Source organism: Rhinolophus sinicus, linkage group LG17, assembly GCF_036562045.2.
Source record: "Rhinolophus sinicus isolate RSC01 linkage group LG17, ASM3656204v1, whole genome shotgun sequence".
In the NCBI taxonomy this organism is placed as follows: domain Eukaryota; kingdom Metazoa; phylum Chordata; class Mammalia; order Chiroptera; family Rhinolophidae; genus Rhinolophus; species Rhinolophus sinicus.
In genome coordinates this window covers 23,287,531-23,299,827 of record NC_133766.1, presented here as the reverse complement: position 1 = coordinate 23,299,827, position 12,297 = coordinate 23,287,531, and the positions used below count along the sequence as shown (strand labels likewise).

Below are 12,297 nucleotides of genomic sequence, written 5' to 3'. Positions count from 1 at the left end.
GCCCCAGCATATGGGCAGTCTGAAGACCTCTCCTCTGGGCGGGGCATTGGGCCCTGGCAGATGGACAGCTAGCTGTCAGGGTGCAGTAAGCAGCTGAGGCCGACATCACTGAAGTCACACCCCGTGTCCAAGGTCTGCATTGTTCCATTCTGGGTTAGACTCTCCTGTTGCTCTCAGGGACTCCTGTTTTAGTCTCAGGCCAGGGGTGGCAGGGGAGGACATGCAAGAAGTATGGCCTACAATTTTAACTGAGGAGTAACTGACATTATATCACAAGCTAGCAACTTGGGGGCTGCTGAGCTGGAGGTGTCTGACCTGGAGGCCTGAACAAAGAAGGATTTTCTTATTCTTGAGTTTGGGCATCTCTGCCTCATTACACTTTCTCTTTCTTGCTCTAGCTCCCCTTCCAAAAGTCCTCTGTTCTCCAGGAAAGAGTCGGAGATGGGGCTGAGGGGCGGTGCAGGGAGGAGATTAAAAGGTGGGAGCAAAAATGCTGATGACATGGATTTGGGATCTGGGCAAAATCCAGCTCTACTTGCGTTGTGACTGACTGTAGGAAAGTTTCTAACTGCTCTAGGCCTCAGGCTTCTGGATTATACAGTGGGGTTAATAATAAACACTTTGTTATAAATACTAAAGATTAAACATACAAAGAGCACAATGTCTGGCATGTAGTAGGTGTTCAGTAAATGGCAGTTATTATTATTTATCTCATCAACAGCAGCTCCGATGTACTTGTCTATCAAGGTAGTTTCTGTGTGGCCCTGTGAGGGCCACAACTTGCTTAGAACAGTATCAGGCTTCCGGGACCATCTAGGAAACCCATCTGAACACAGGGCTTTTTCACCCAATCATTGTTACTGATACTGAACTTGAACATACTGACTGACAGTGGTGGGGAGGGGCACCATTCTTTTATTTTACTGTGTTTGCAGAAGTGGTGTACTAGGGTATTTTAATGGGCATGTACAGATATGTAAAACAGTGTGGGAAAGGAGCCCCCTGTTTGTGACAGGATCGGGAATTAGTCCAGCTCTGTGTCACCATGCCTCTTTCTTGGAACTTTTTCATATACCTTCCCCACTTTCTATCCCTATGCCCCCGCTCCACCCCGCTCCTTCCACCCCTACACAGTCTGCCCTGGGCACAGACACTCTGGCTGTCTAACCAGATCCCTGCCTAAGGAACCTGGGAGCCCGTCCCTTCTTTGGTGGAACCAACATCCCTGACCAACCGCACGGCTGGCTGGCAGCTGGAATCATGCCCTGCCACGTCCTGCCTGATGACACAGGGCAAACTTGTTCTAACGTGCACCTCTGGACATTTTAAATCTAATCAACAGTCCCTAAAATTAATTCAAAGCTTTATTTTTATAGCGTGTCTATTTACATTAATTTGACTTTCGCGATAATTCTGTGATGTGAGCAAGACTGGTGTCTTTCCCATTTGACGGATGAATAAACCAGGCTCAAGAAGTTATTTCTCTAAGGTCCACAAAACTAATAAGCAACAGAGGCCACATTAGAACTTAGATGCCCTGAGTCGCGGGCCATTTTCCTTGCTGTAACACCACACTGCTTCCTTCGGTCTGAGGCACCACACACGTCATGAGGGGTCAGAGGACTTTCAGACAAACAGAGCATCCTTTAAAAAAGAACAAAGAGTGCAGACAATGCCCATAAGCAGGGACATTGGCTATTGAGGGAACAATCAGTTCTGAGAGAGGGGGAGCTGATACAGGTTTCTTTAGAGGGTGCTAATCGTCATCATTATAATCACCATTTCGGGTACCCCTTGTGCACCAGGCACTGGGCTCTGTACTCGATGTGCATTTCCCATCTACTCCTCCTCACAACAACCCAGTGAAATAGGCTCCGTCATTACCCATATTTTCCTGGTGACAAATACAGAAAGATGAAGGTGCTCAAAGCTCCACGTTTAAGCAAGTCCAGCACCTGAGTTCGAACCCTGCATTCCAACCCTGGGACCTGCACAGCTGATTATTTCAGTTTGGGCTGCAGTGTGTTTTCAGGTGGCTTTTTCCAAGTCTCCCTAGAAACAGTGCACAACTATTTCTGAGCAAGCGTCCAGGCAGCTTCCAGGTGGGAATCTGATTTTCGTCCCTTCGTTTCCGAAGCCTCATAGAAACAAGTCCTCCGTTTCTGGTTCTCCTTCCTCTGGCTCTTCTTTTGTCCCGAGGCCTCTGCCATCTGGAGCTGCCCCGGCATCTGCTCTGGAGCACACTCCTCCCACCGCCCCTCCCGCCCCAGTGAGGCACCTTCTCACTCAGACTAATCTCTCCCCTCCTCTCCCCACCCCCAGTGCTTCAGCTCCTGGTCCTCACCAGGCTGTCAGAGCAGACACCTGCCCTCTGACACAAGGCAGAGAAACCACTCAGCTTCCCCTGGCCTTTAATTTCCCAAATGGATCCATTTGGTTAATTGCACTCATACTCCTATGCCCCACTGCCTGTCGGTGAGAAGCGGGGCCTCTTTTCTCCAGAAGCATTACAACAGGCCATCAGGGACAACATGGGCGCAGGACACTCTGCTCTGGGTTGATTGGGGAGGGGCCATAGAGCTCTGTTAGGAACGGTCTGTGTTGCTCCCAGGACTTACTCCAGGCCCCTGAGGCAGCGCCCATGTTTGGCTACCTTCTCCTATAAGCGCTGAGATCTGCAGGACTGGGTGTGGGGACATGGGTGGCAGCAGGGAAAGTTATTCCTTTTCATAGCTGGTGCTGTCACCTCGTTTCTGCTGCAACACCGCTCAGCCTTGCCTACTGCCCCCTAATCATACCTTTTTACTGGAGGCTGGGCTGTTGGGGTTGGAACAGCATGTTTCCCTGAGTTTCTGTTTCTAGTGGGAGGACCACAGACTATTGCAAAGGGAGGCCCTTCTGTGCGCTGTGTCTATGCTTCCTCAGGGCATAAGACACAAAGTTCTCCTCTGGAGCCAGCAGTGTCTGGTGTAAGCATGGGAGCTGCCAGCACTTTGCACGAGACTCCTAGACAAATGGTGCATCTTACAATGCAGGAAACAACCTTCCCATGTCCGTTCCACCACCTCTCCTCCAGGCTCCTGTATTTTCACATCTCCAGCCTGTAGCAGCCTGCCGGGGTGGCAGTTGGATGCAGACTGATGTCTGTATTGGATGTAAATGCAGAGGACGGTAGGAACAGATGCTGCTCCCTCCTGCCGTCTTAGTCTTTTTCTCCCTCTGCCCCCTTATCACGTCAGAAAGGAATTTTAAAAATGCAATGGGGGATGTGCTGTCCTGGGAATATTAGCAGCTAGACCAATATTGCCGGCAAGATGGAAGTCACCTCCGAAGAACTGGCCCAGCCCCCTCCCTGGGGCCGGCTCCAGCCAGGCACAATTGACGTCATAGGTCAAAGGGCATTGGTGGAAGAAGCTGGTATGAATAGGGTGGAGATATCCAGGAATATGAAGGGCTTTGGTTAAGGAGACCTTGGCAGAGGCAGGAGAGAGGGGACCCCGGAGGGACTTGGGCTGGTCTGGGGTCTTGCAGGAACCTCCCTTTCTCCCTGGTCCAAAGTAAACAGTGCCTGTATAGATAACCATATGTTGTCTCTAAGAGTGAATAATAACTCCTTGGTCACAGAGCCAACATATGGTTATTTGCACAGGCACTGTATATTTTGTAGATCTACAAAGTACATTTGTAGATTCAAAAGCCCAGCTTTTCCAAAGCAGTGTAGCAAAGCAGTGTAGCAGCTGTAACTTTAGGGAAAGAAGAAAGGACCAGTGGTTTTTGAATGCCAAGTTTGTGCCAGGTCTTGGGTTAAATGCTATACATTAGCCTATTAATTCACTTAAAATGAATTAACTCTAATTTCTTTCATTAATAATCGCCACAATAACTTTGTGGTAAATGTATCTATCCCACTCAAAGACAAGAAAACTGAGGCTCTAAGAGAATAAACAAATTGCTGAAGACCACACAGCAGGCTGAGGTGGGATTGAAACTCATGTTTGTGGCTTCAAGTCTGTGCCCTTTCCATGTGCCAGACGGATGATATGTCACTTCCTCTTGAAGCTGCATCTCTGAATCTCTGTCTTGTGTGCCCCTCTGGTCTTGTGGTTTCCTCGCTAGTTCACTGCTCAGCTCTCTAGATTAAGCCCAGCCCTGTTCTGCTTTGAGTTGGTGCTTGTTCCTGTGAAGGACACAGAAAAAGGGCAGAAGACACTGCCCTCACCCTCAAGAAGCTCGTAGTCTGGTAAGGGGGAAGGACATCTCTTTCCCTCACCCCAATCTTCTCCTGTAGTCTTGCCCTCTTTTTTTTTTTTTCCCTGCTTGCGCTCAGCCTATGGTTTTCAAATGGCTTTAGAACCTTGGTCTGTTGAAACCAGGCTTAAAATCCCACAAATAGAGGTCAGAATAAGCAGCTTCACATGAATGACATCGTGAGCAGATGGACAGTGGCCTGGACTCCAAATGGACACCCCACTCAGGGAGCCCGGGAATCCATTGGTCAGTGCCTGGGGTGAGGAAGCTGCGTTTGTGACAAAGATGGCTGGGGGGTTGCACAACTGTCTTTCTTTAGGAAAACTACGGAGGGACAGAGATTGTGGTTTCAGGCTGTTCTTTCTATAGCGTTCTGAAATTTACTATGGAGACACAGACTAGACAGTTTGTGACTTACTCAAGGTGGGATACAAGAACTTAGCCCACGGTCTTTATTTATTTTTTAATCAGTATTCAATATATTAAAGTAAGAAACCAAGAAACCTAATTTTTGCTTTAACTTTTCATTTCAACTGACAGATTTTCAATTCTCTTCATAAATCTCATAAATTTCAACAATCATTTATTTGATCCTATCAATAAACTTAGTTAATTAAATTCCTTTGAACATTTGAAACTGTATTTTATAAATTTAATCATTCACTTTCCTTTTTGAAGAGTCTCAATTTTGTAACAAAGTTTTCCAAGTCCTAATGTAATTTTTTTCTCATTAATATTTTAAATAACAGCTTTATTGAGTTAAATTTACATACCATGCAACTCAACTATTCAAAGTATACAACTCAATGATTTTTAGTATATTCAGAGTTGGGCACCCATCACTACAATTAATTTTAGAATATTTTCAATCACCCCCCAAAAAAAAACCCATACCCATTAGCAGACACTCCCCTCCTCCCAACACTGGTCTTCCCCAGCCCCAGGCAATTACTAATCTACTTTCTACCTCTATAGATTTGCCTATTCCCCACATTTTATATTAATGAAATCATACAATATGTCGTCTTTCGTGTCTGGCTTCTTTTACGTAGCATGATGTTTTCAAGGTTCATGCATGTATCAGGACTTCATTCTTTTTATAGATGACTATTCCATTATCTAGATCTATCACACTTTATTTATCCATTCATCAGTTGATGGATCTTTGAGTTATTTCCACTTTTTGGCTATTATCAATTATGCTGTGAACATTCCTGTACAAGTTTTCATGTGGAATTGTGGGCCATATGGTAACACTGTTTCACCTTCTGAGGAATCCTTGGTCTTTTTATACTAAATCCAAGCCTCCCTTTCTGGTCTTGTATTTTCAGTCCCCACTTTCTCTCTCACCCAGGTCCCTCCTTATCCTACTCAAGTCTTGGGACCACCCTTGGAGACCTTGCAAGTAGGATTCTGATCATTCCCCCCTCCCCTCCTCTGAGCCATTTCCCTTTCACGACAGGCCCTGGGAGACAGCTCGGCTACCCTAGGTGTCTTCACTCACTTGGAGAGGAGGTGGGGCGTTTCACAACCCTCTCTCTCCAGCTGTGAAGAAAGATGTGTCTAATTGCTGTGAAGCTTTCTCCCTGAGGGGAGCAGATGAGGAGCCAGACAGTGAGGAGTTCGGTTCTTCCAGTGAGGTGAGGGCTTCTCTCCTTCCCAGAGGTGGCAGAATTCCTTCCCAAGTGGAGGTGGTTCCCTGCTCTTCCTCTGAGGCTTTGGTTTTCGCTGATGACTTCCAAGCAGAAGCTGTCTGCAAATGCTGCCTGCGAGCTTGTTTCCTTCCCAGTCTTCTCGACCTGCTAACTTTATAAGGGAGGAAACTGATGACAGCTCATTTAACCCTGAGCAGGGCCAGTGGGTGCACCTGAATAATGGAAATTAACAGATATGCACAGGCTTTATGTAAACCAGTCCCTGTCAGCAGCTACACTGACTATGTGTGAGAGTCTTCCCACTCCGGGTATGTTTCCTAGTCCTGCCCCTTGGAGGATTAACAAATAAATGATGGTAATAAGGAGGAAATGCACCGCCTGTAGAACTTAGAAAGCTAGCTGGGTTATAGCACCAACAACGTCCTTCAGGGTGCCACTGGCCTCCATGGTGGGCTGTCAGCAGGCCGCCTGTATATTTAAGCTTCCTTGCTGTGCCAGAATAAGATGTGCCTGGCTCCATCTGGCCTGGAGTCAGATATGGGGTGATCCAACAACCCCACTTCCACCATATATCAGTGTATATGTATAAGGATGCACATTGCAGCATTATTGTAATGGGGAAAAAATAAGGAAAACAACCTAAAGGTCCAGTACAAATAGACAGTTAAAAGCTGTGTGGTAGACCCGCAATGCAGTTATGTCCAAGCTGTTTGGCTTAAGGACTCTATCAGTTAGTTATGCAGTGCACCTCCCACCCTCGAAGTGGCTGCACTTTCTCAGTGGGTGCAGCCTTCTCGTGGGGCCCCAGCCTGCCTGGTGGCTCGAATACTAGGGCGCCCTGTCAGTGCTTTGTGCACCTAGAGACCCTGGTGTAAACACTACATTATTCAAGGTGGTCACCTTGACAGAAAGGTCTCTTCCCCTTTCTTCTTTGTCACCCTCTCCCTCCCTCGCCCCAACTTAATAAATAGCCAAGTGGTTCAGGTTTCAGCCTATAGATTAGTTCTGGGTGTTGAGCAGGAAACAGCTGTTTTCAGCCAAATCCCTAATCCTAACCCCAGGTGTCCCCCTCCCCAGGTGGGAATCAGGGCCACCTGACCCTGTTGATTCCCCCGCTCACACTGAGACCCTGTGGCCTCTGTGAACTTAGCTGAGGCAGGGCAAGGTGGGGCTGGGCCTGCCAGGTGCCCCTGCCACTGCCACGAAGCAGATCTGAAGCAGATCTCTATCGGTGGTTAAACACACAGCCCCTCACTCCTCCCAGATCTCTCCCCCTGACAACGAGAAGGAGCCAAGCATGAAACACAGCCGGGGAGCAGATGGAGACCACCCTCTTCCAACCCTGAGAAGGGAGGAGGGGGGAAGGGGAGCTGAATCCCATACATGAGGTTTCTGTGGCTATTGGAAAATCCTAAGACAACTGGTTCCGCCCTATACTGGTGAGGAAGCTGGGTCTCTCTCCTGGGCATAGGGAGAGGCAGAGATCTGGACGCAGGCTGGTGAGTGCGTTCCTAGACTGTCAAGTCCTCGTGCACAGAGAGTGTGGTCCAGTTACAGCTCTTTCAAAGGCGACGGGAGAGGATTGTGCGGGCAGGCAGACTTTCTTAAAGATGCTGAGACATTCGGTCATTTCGTAGGGGTGCAGGGGAGATGGGAGGCAGGCGCTCTCTGAGGAAGCCAGGGAGCTCCGTGCTGCTTCCCCTTTCAGTCTGTCTTTCAGAGAGCCCTCTTTCTTCTCCCTGCTTGGCACTGTCTATTTGGGACAGGCTAATGATTATCCATAGAGGGCATTTTGAGTTTCCTAGGAAACCTACCTGCCTGGCCTTCAGCTGCCTGTGAATGGAGGGAGTGGAGCAGGCTTGGGTCAGCATCTGTTGCATGGCTCCTTCCTTGGCATGAGAGAGACAGCAGGGAGGTAGCTGGGGTGTCAGAGGGCAGGAGAGGAAGAGGCAGGAGAGCCCCCTGCAGTGCCCGCACTGTCCCTGTGCTGAAGGTGGAGTTCAGAACCCAGGGCAGCTAAGCTGAGGCCCTCAGGATGAGGGGTGGGGAGGCTGGAAACGGAGGTGAACGGCCGTTCTGGGGCTAGCACCTGGAGCAGCTGAATCCCTGGATTCTGCCTGCGGGATGGAGAAAACTGGATGGTCCTGACTGAGATCAGACAGGAAGCTTTGAGGGAGAGGGGGAAGGATTTCAGAAAAAAAGGAGGTGAGTGTGTCTGCTGAACAGGGACAGGGTCTACTTCAGAGGATGCTGAATAGATATTAGATTAGATTACTGCTGTATTTTTATTACTCAGACTTACACTGTAACAACAGTTCTATGTGATATTAACCGAGGATTTATAATATACTGATTCGTTGATGGGATAAGTATCTCCCAATAATGGGAAGTGTCTGATAAGATGGCTGTTCACTCATCCCATGAATATTTATTGCACTGTCTCACTACAGAGGGAGAAGACATGCACTCTGAGCTCACGAAATTCAGAGTCTGAGGTAGGCGATGGATGTGGGAACAACTGATCCCACAGGAGGAGGAAATGACTGCTGGAACAGAGCGTGCTGGCTTACTGGGGCCACAGGAAAATTGCAGCCCCCTTTCAGTGGGAAAGCAGGGTCAGTGACGGGTAGGTCACCACTTAGGGTCTTGACAAAGAAGGGAATCTGCACTATAGAGAAGGAAGGGCATAGTGTTTCCAGCCGAGGCAAAGCAGGAGAAAAGATGGGCAAAAGGGCAGAGAGCACCTGGCCTGTCTGGGGAGTGGCTGAGGCAAGCAGGTGCAGCAGGAGAAGGGGCTGTAGGGGATGGGATCCCGGTTACCAGGTCACAGCGTGCAAAGCAGGGACTGTCAGCTGTGCCTCTCAGGCCAGCTCCTCAGCTACTTTTTCTGTCAAGACAAATACGTAAAGGATGGCCCCAGGCAAGACACACACTGCTCTTTATTATTCAAGAAAGGAAATGGGGGGTGTGTGTGTGATTGTTATGGTGGTAATCTGAGCCACTCCGATTTATGTTTATGTATAAATCATTTCAAACTGTTATTTGGTTTGTATTAGGAACAAATTACTTGAGAAATACCTTACATCTCAGTCCTGGGTTCCTGCTAAGAGAGCCGTCCTGCCTGTGTGGAGCCCTCCAGCCATTGTGGGATACAGCTGCCCTGTCAGCTCTTATAATGCCTGGCCCTTCCCCACTCCTGGTTTTGATGTGCCTCTATTTCCTCTTTTGTTTCAGCTCCTCGCTCTGATTTCTAAACAGGTTGCTTCCGGGCAGCAATGATAATAAGCCCTGCTGTGTTTTTTGTGTTTTGTTTTTATCTTCTAATCTAATACAGAAAGGCTGTTTGGCATTGGCTCTGTTGGGCTTTTATTTTCTCTCTGTCCCCCACAATATCCTGTGACAGTGATGTGTGAATGTATTCCTCAGTAGGTTCTTGTAGTACTCTTCAGTCGTTTGACAGTTTATTCTAGGAACTAATTGCTGGCATGTGGCCCTGTAGCATTAATGTGTTGGTGTGTCCTTAGGCATTAATTCAGGAGCGCGGCCTCAGGATCTGCAGAGCTGTTTTGTTCATGGCTCTGAGCATTTCACACTGAACATGTTCAGTTCCAAGTTCATAATCTACCCGCGCCCCAGCCGCTGTCGGATTTAGTCCCCTTTCTGTGTTTTTGGTGCTAATTATTAGCGTCATCCTAATTCACTTTTTCAGCCTAGAAGCCTTGGTGCCGTCCTTCTTATCATCATCCACTACCAGTCAGTCATCAGATCCCGTTAATTCCAACCCAGAAACTATCCTTGAATCCCAAGGTGGCCTTGGAGACCATCAAGCCATCTGTCTGCCGCACACACGCTCTCTCACACCCTGTGCAGGGGCACCTGTGGAATCTGGGAGAAGGCGAGTATAGTGACAGGGAGAGGAAACATGGTCAGGCCTGCGCTTGGCACCCAGAGCAGGAGGATGCTATAGGGCAGAGAGTGGCCTGTGGCCAAGCCCCGACCCGCCACCCAATGGGCCTGGTCGGCTGAACAGGCCACAGGCCCCCTCCTGGACTTAGGTTTACCCGCAATTCAGAGAAAACATAAAGGTCTTGCATGTAGTGGCGTCACTTGGGCTCATCAGGAAGGAATGCAAAAGAACAGAGAAAACGTTTATGTCTGTGTCATGCTTCGTGTTCCTGTGCATTATCCATGTGATCTCACAACGACCATCTGAAGCAAGCAAAGCAGTGATATTCCATTTTTGAGATTTTAAAAAAGGTTTGGAAAACAAGTAATTGACAAAAATTAAGTGGCAGGACTGAGACCTTTACTTGAATCTTCCACTCCATAGATATTCCCCACCAGGGACCATGCCCTGCACTGGGGACAGAAGAATGATCGGGACCCGGCCTGAGCCCTAAGGCTTCCACAGAGGAGAAGGCTAAGCCAGTAGTAAGCAAACTAAGCCACTTCCAGCTCACTGCCTGCTGTGTGAATAAAGTTTTATTGGAACGTAGTCAGGCCCATTTACTCACTCTCCATGGCTGCTCTCACCCTAAAATGGTAAAGTTCAGTAGCTGTGACAAAGACTATATGCTTCACAAGTTATTTACTATCTAGATGTTTACAGAAAAGGTCTCCAACCTTTAGTTTAAACATACGGTTTTACCACAGTGTGCTGTGTGCCCCAGGTTTAGGGGAGATGGACTCTCAGCTGTTCTGGGAGCGGGGACAGGGGGCACAGGGGGAGCACAGGGAATTCTTCACTGAGCAGAAGATGTCTGAGCATTGCATAGTGTCTGGAAGATTGGGTAGGAATTAATCACATGACAAGGAGGGAAGGCCTGTTCAGACACACAGGATGGCACGTGTAAAGTGTGGCGGCAGTAAATGGTGTGGTGTGCTTAGAAAATGACATGTCATTCAGTTAGGAAGCATTGAGGTTTGGGTGGAGTTGGAGAGGCCTGCAGGAGCCTGATCTCCGAGAGCCTTGTGTGCTACGCTTGGGAGCTTGAATTTGATCTTAACAGATTGATGGGGTGATGATGGAAGAGTTTTCAGCAGAGCGCCGACATGATCAGATGGGGGTTTAGAAAAATCACTGGAATAGCAACGTGGAGAATGGATTGGAAGGAGACCAGTTGGGAGGTTATTGCAATAGACCAGAAGACGTGATGTATATCAAAGGTAAGATGGGTGGGCGCATGGAGAGGGAGGGGGAATGAGAGACACTGGGAAGGAGACAGTCCAAGGGTCTTGGTGCCTGGATGTGAGGTGGATTTAAGGGAGATTCCTGATGTCTGGCTTAAGTTACTTAGGTACCACCAGCAGAGATGGGGAATAGAGCTGGAGGGACAGGACCCCTGCAGAGACACTGAGAACATCAAGGCAGAAGAGGATCGGGCAGTGTGAGTAGTGTTGCCATGGAGGTTGGAAGGGCCAGAGAAAAGAGGAGGCCCCAGAGTGGTGTTTAAGAGGTCAAGGAGGAAAGAAGGTTAGGAGGGATGCATAGAGTGGTTAGCAGTTGCTAATGCCTCCAAGAGGCCTGGCAAGATGAAGACTGAGGACACTGTGGTTGGCCAGTGGGAAGTCTGGAGTGTGGTTGGATGAGGTGTGAATGGGAACTAAATACGTAGTCAGAATCCATAGACCACTCTTTAAAAAACAAACTTTCATGAGAAGAGGTGGAACAAAAATATTTCAGCTATAGATAGGGAGGCTGTGGGATACAGAGAACAATCTTTTTGTTTTGTTATGAGAGAAAGTTGATGGTGTTTCTCTGCTGAGGCAGGAGCCAGTTGAGAAGAGTTTGGAAATTCAGGAGACAGCGGATTGTTGGTGGTGAAGGGCAGGTTTCTGTGCAAGGGTAGGACTGGGTCCAGGCAGAGAGGCAGGAGGAAGGGACACTTTTTTATACAGAAAATGGAGGCGGTGGGAAGCTTATGTGTTCAACCAACATTCTAGGGGCATTTCTGATTTTGATACCACTGTCAGTCGCAAGTTATAAAAACTCAACTTCACCTGGCTTAAAAAACAAAGGGAATTTTTAATGTAAACGTATGTGTAATTTGAAAGTCCACAAGTAGGGCTGGGTTTGGGAAATGGCTCAATCAGTAACACAAATAGTGACACACAGGATCAGATCTTTCCACGTCTTCTCTGTGCCTTCGGCAGTGTTGGGGCATCCTCACATTGCACGTGGAGACCCCATATTCCCACAATCCTCTCCCCTTATGGGAGTTCCTCACTGGGTCTTTTTCAGAAGAGAGGGAAAACATATCTTTCCTGGAGGTGTCAGCAAAGTCTCCATGAAGCACTTTGCCTCTTGCTGGATTAGACGTCCATTCCCAGATCAATCATAGAGGTAAGAGGGTCAGGGATACTATACGAATTGGCTTACACTCATGAGAGCTTA

General features: G+C 48.1%; 1 protein-coding gene across 27 annotated transcripts in view; it reads left to right on the top strand.

Moving 5' to 3' along the window:
- NFASC (neurofascin) overlaps window positions 1–12,297 on the top strand; it is a 177,347-nt gene that overhangs the window by 80,986 nt on the left and 84,064 nt on the right. The window lies entirely within an intron of this gene.